This window comes from Monodon monoceros, unplaced genomic scaffold (assembly GCF_005190385.1).
Source record: "Monodon monoceros isolate NGI ecotype Baffin Bay Population unplaced genomic scaffold, NGI_Narwhal_1 Super_Scaffold_10, whole genome shotgun sequence".
In the NCBI taxonomy this organism is placed as follows: Eukaryota; Metazoa; Chordata; class Mammalia; order Artiodactyla; family Monodontidae; genus Monodon; species Monodon monoceros.
In genome coordinates, this window is record NW_021703766.1 from 3,963,212 (window position 1) to 3,968,432 (window position 5,221).

The 5,221-nt window shown below is 49.1% G+C and overlaps 1 pseudogene; it reads right to left on the minus strand.

Annotated features, from left to right (window-relative positions):
• Nucleotides 1-4,704: 4,704 nt before the first annotated feature.
• Nucleotides 4,705-4,991, minus strand: LOC114888902 (annotated as a pseudogene).
• Nucleotides 4,992-5,221: the final 230 nt, after the last annotated feature.

The following is a 5,221-nucleotide window of genomic DNA, read 5'->3' on the forward strand; positions in this document are numbered from 1 at the left end:
ACAGCATCTGGCTGCACCCACGGTGGGGGAAAGCCCTTTGGCAATCACTGGCTGGAGGCCGCAGAGGCCTGGAGCACGGCCTCCTTCCCCTGCATTTGCATTTGGGGGGTTCATCTCCCTGGAATGGGGCCGCCATCTTCCCCAGACGGTCGGCAGGGTCCCCCTGTGCCAGACTCAGTCCTTCAGGCTCACGTTTTAAAACGTTTCAAGCTTTTGTCCTTCCTGAGCAAACAGATGGGATTTATGGGGGAGGTTGCCTCCGAGTGGCTCTTCCCCACCCAAATCCTATCTTCTCGGGGTCAGACGTGAAACAAAACAGTGCACCTCTTCACGCTTTTGAAGCCAGGGAAGGGAACACCTCACTTTTTTAGAAAGGCCCAAGTACTGCAGGAAGATGTCAAGCACTTGGACTGTGGCGTGCTTTGCACGTTTCTTTGGGAGAGCAAGGGAGAAAATGTGACACTGAACTCAAAAAAGAAAACTCTTTTAGAATTCAGAATACAATCCACACACCTGGATTTAACAAATGGAGCAAAAATTTCTTGCAGAGATGGTGAGGACAGAGCCTGGCTGGCAGCTCCTGGTGGAAATGGGTGAGGTTAAACTATGGAGTTCCAACAATGGGACTTTTCTCTCCCTGCTCTGAGCAGCCAGACTTACTCTCTGGAAAAAACTGAAAAACGACCTCCATCAGAGGCAAGGATTGTCCTAGAATTGATCGAATGCACATCGATTTTCACTTGTGGTTTTCCCTAATTATTGTATTAGTACATGGTCATTAGCGATCATTTGGGAAACAGAGAAAGGTAGAAAGAGGAGAATCCTGTGTTCAGAGAGAACCTCTGTTGATCTTTGGTGAATTTCCTTTCAGTCTTTTTTTTGTACATTTTAAAACAAGGATATTGTACTGCAGATTATGTTTTGTATTTTTTAAATTTACCACGACAAAGATTTTTCTTTCCCCCTCCCACCTGAGTTACCTGGCCAGGCAGACACCGCCTGGACGAGTTTCTCTAAGCCAGTCACCTGGAGGTGACTGTGACCCTGCCTTCTCCCTCTGCCCAAAGCCCATGAACCCCCAAGTCCTGTCAGGGTGGCCCCCTCAGTATCTCTCAACCCACCCACTTCTCTCCATCCCCTCGGCCACGCCGCCCAGAAGTGGAGGGAAGCACTTTAGAAATATTTGGCTGTGGGCCTCTCACCAGGGCTGGGCTAAGGTCTCCTCCCGGCTTCCCTGGCTCCCACTCTGAACTCCAACCATCCATTCTCCACACTGTAGCCAGAACACACTTCCAAAATGCAAATGTGATCATGTCCCCCGCCCTGATTAAAACCTCAATTGCCGTAGCCCACTGCTCCTAGGATAAAGACCAGATTCCTCCTCCAGGAAGCCTCCCTGACTGCACACATGAACGCGCCCACTTCATGGCACCGCCCGCCCCCGACTGCCATTCTCGAGGGTGTTGGCGGGTCCACCGTCCAGCATCCCTGAATCACGGCACCTTTGGGAACCACTCCATCGGCGGTGCTCAGCCAAGAGCAAGCACTCTGAGAACGCATCTGTGGATGAATGAGCGCCATCCATAAACAGTGTTGGAGCAGCCTTATTATTCACATTGCGATTTCTTAAGTCTTGCCTTCTTGCCGGAAGTTAGGATACGTGGTCACGCAGTGTGGTGCATCTCTACACAGCCACAAAATTTTGGCATTGCCATCTTAAATGCTGAGGATGGTGTGATCACTCCAATTTCATCTGGTTCTTAGTCTATAGACTTTCTGGGCAAATAGCTCGGCAAAAAAGTGGAGACTAGAGACAGTGGTCCCGGAAAACCCTGTTAGTTACCTGCATCCTTGCCTCCCAGGCATGGAAGGAGCAGCCCCAACCTGGGATGTCCCCTCTCCTGGGGTCAGGAGATGCAGTTGTCCTGTGACCATTATACTAATCACTGAAGACCACTGGCAAAGAGAGAGCCGCCTGGGGCCATTCTGAAAGGCAGCTGCCCAGGTGAGCTGAGGCCACACAGGTCCAGCCCAAATGAAAACACTGTTGGAATCTTCCCAGGGGCCAGCTTCTGAACGGTCTCTCCTCGACTATACTTTGGGGTGAGGTCCCCAAGCCCCTGGGGCCAATGTAGCAATGACACAGGAAGAGGCTACTAAGGGGTGAAACGTGGAGCCTGAGGTTTGCTGGGACCCATCCCTGCTGACACTCTAGGGTTTTCCTAAGGTCCCCTAAGGTTTGCCATCACTGTTCTTTTGGTTAAAATAATATTCTCTTCCAAAGGGGCAGGTGGTGAGGTTTGTGACTCTTGCTCTTGGCAAAGAAACAAGGGGAAAAACAAACCCACACAGTCTGGAAGGAAAGGAGCTGGCCAAAGAGTGAGATTTGGACCTAGTTCCTTAGCATCTGGGCCACAAATGGAGAAAATGAAGTGTTTCAGCCTCAAAATCATCGTCATTCTGATCAACATCGCCGCCGTCATCATAAAGTTTGTCCAGCCCTGAGCCAAGGCTGTGGGCACTATTACTGTCTGTATTTTAGGGACAAGAAGGTGGAGGTTTAGACTCAAGATGTCAGGGCTTCTAAGTGGCAGGGCTGGGCCTGCCCCGCACGCAGATTCCTTACCTGGGCATCCTTGTCTGCGGTGTTCCCCTGCTTCCCGGACATCCAGGCAGCTCCAGCAGGTAGACGGCTGAGAAGCTGAAAGATCAGGTTGAGTGGGGACCTTGGGCCCAATTTTCCCATTGGTGTGATCCCTCCAATTTCATTATCAGGGGGAAGAAATCTGGCTCTTATAGAAATTCTTATAGAATTTCTGGGGAAATAGCTCAGCAAAAAGTAGACACTAGAGACAGTGGTTCCTGAAAATCCTGTTAGCTATCTGCATCCTTGGCTCCTGGGGATGGAAGGGGTGTCCCCTCTCCTGGAGTGGGTTCTGGTCTCCCCATAGATGTCACCCCTCTTGCTCTTAGGAGGGTGTGGCAGTGTTCCAGTGTGGAGCCCAAGGCCACCACGTCCTAGCCACAGCACCTCGGGCAAGTTAATTACACGCCTGGAGCCTCAGCTTTCCCACCTATAAAATGGGCTCAGGGTACCTAACTCACAGATTTGCCGGGAAGCATTTTGCCCCCTCTCCTCCTTTGGGCCTTGGTGTAACTTATTTCCACCTGGAAGCCTTTCCGCTCCCACTCTGCTCCGGACAAGTAGGTTCCCAGAGCACCTCTCCTTGGACCCTCCTCACCCTTGAAATTCCTGTCCTGTGTCTGTTACTTCCCTGAGGCCGAGGGCGGGGGCGGGGTCTGCCTCGTTGACCCTGGAACCACCAGGGTCAGCTCCAGTGCCTGGCACACAGTGGGTGCTTTTGGCCTCTCTGGAGCTGGGAGGGAGAGGCGAGGATGTCCAGGGCAGCCGGGGCCTCTCAAACAATCCGAGCAATGGGCCACCCACCTGAACGTGGTAACCTGCGGCAGCCACTGGGGGACTGAGAGTACACAGGTGTGTTTCAGTGTCGGTGGATGTCGAGAATCTTAAAGACAGGTGCCGGGCCGCGCTGCGACATCACAGATTTGGGGCTACTTCCTTTTTTTTGGTTGTTATTTTCTGTAACTTTTTATTTTGGTATGATTACAACAGAAAAGTTGCAATAATAGAGGGGATTCCCGTGTACCTTCACCCAGATTCATTTACATTTTACATTCTTTCCCTATATACGTTTTCATGTAAATATAATATATACGTAAGTTGCAAACATCAGCCACTTTTCTCCCTAAACACTCTGGTGTGTGTTTCCTAAGAACACGACTTTCTATTACCTAAATACAATAAAATGACCCAAATCAGGAAATTTAGCATCTTACCAGAGTATAATACAGCCGAACCTCAGAGATATTGCTGGCTCGATTCCAGACCACTGCAATAAAGCAAATATTGCAATAAATCACCTGAATTTCTTGGTTTCCCAGTGCATATGAAAGTTATGTTTATACTATACTGTAGTCTGTTAAGTGTGCAATTACATTAAGTCTGAAAAAACAATGTACGTGCCTTCATTTAAAAATACTGCATTGCTAAAACATTCTAACCATCCTCCGGACCTTCAGCGAGTCGTCCTCTTTTTTGCTGGTGGAGGGTCTTGCGTGGGTGTTGATGGCACTGACTGATCACGGCGGTGGCTACTGAAGGATGGCATGGCTGCGGCAATTTTTTTTTTTTTTTTTTAGAGAGCAGAAAAATAATTTATTCCAAAGGAGGGCAGAAATAAGAAATTCATCCTGAAAATATATTTTGGTATAATTCTGGTGGGACAGATTTTCCCTCTGAACATGTTCTCCTACTGACTGCCCCACTGGAGTCTTATTGTCATGTAACAGTTCTTAAACACTTCGCTGATTCTCATGTTGTGAGCAGGTGGGGGCCATCTTCAAATCCACAGTCTCCAAGGAGAGAGTAATGTTATTTCTCAGAAGAACAGCATTTTCTACCTCGGAAGAGTACGTACACATTTTATAGAGGCAGCAGAGTTTACATTCAATACGCACATCATTCATCAAAGTGCAAAAAAGGCGACAGGAAAAAATACTGCATTGTAGAATAAGACATTCAAATGTGGTGGGAACGTTTAAGGCAGCTGACGGCCAAAGTGGGCGAGGCAAGGAAGGTGGTCTGGGTATGGAGGTGATTTTGCATCTAGAGGAGTTCTCTTCGTGACCTCAATGACTGAACCCTGGCGAGCAGGTCTTCTTACTCAAGGCCAATGATGCTTGAGGTACCAGATGGTTTCATTTTTCAACTGTGGTCCAAAGAGAGGGTTGAGTTGGGCCAGAATTGCAATCAGCCAAAAGAGGTAGCCGCAAACGGAACAGGTCACCAACATGGTGATGATAACTCCCCGGTTGGGACCCTGAGGGATGAACCAGGGCACCAGGAAACCGACGAAGCCCTAGAACACGCTCATCACGATGAGAGGCACGGCGAGGCTGGTATACGCCATGGTTGCTGGGGGAGGTGCCAGCCCTGCCCCGCCACCTCACTCGCGGCAATTTCTTAAAATAAGAGAACAGTCAAGTTTGCTGCATCGATTGACTTTGGTGACCAAGTCCTCTGTAGCATATCGTGCTGTGTGATAGCATTTGACCCACAATAGAACTTTCAAAATTGGAGTCAGTCTTCCCAAACCCTGCTTTATCAGCTAAGTTGATATAATATTCTAAATCCTTGGGA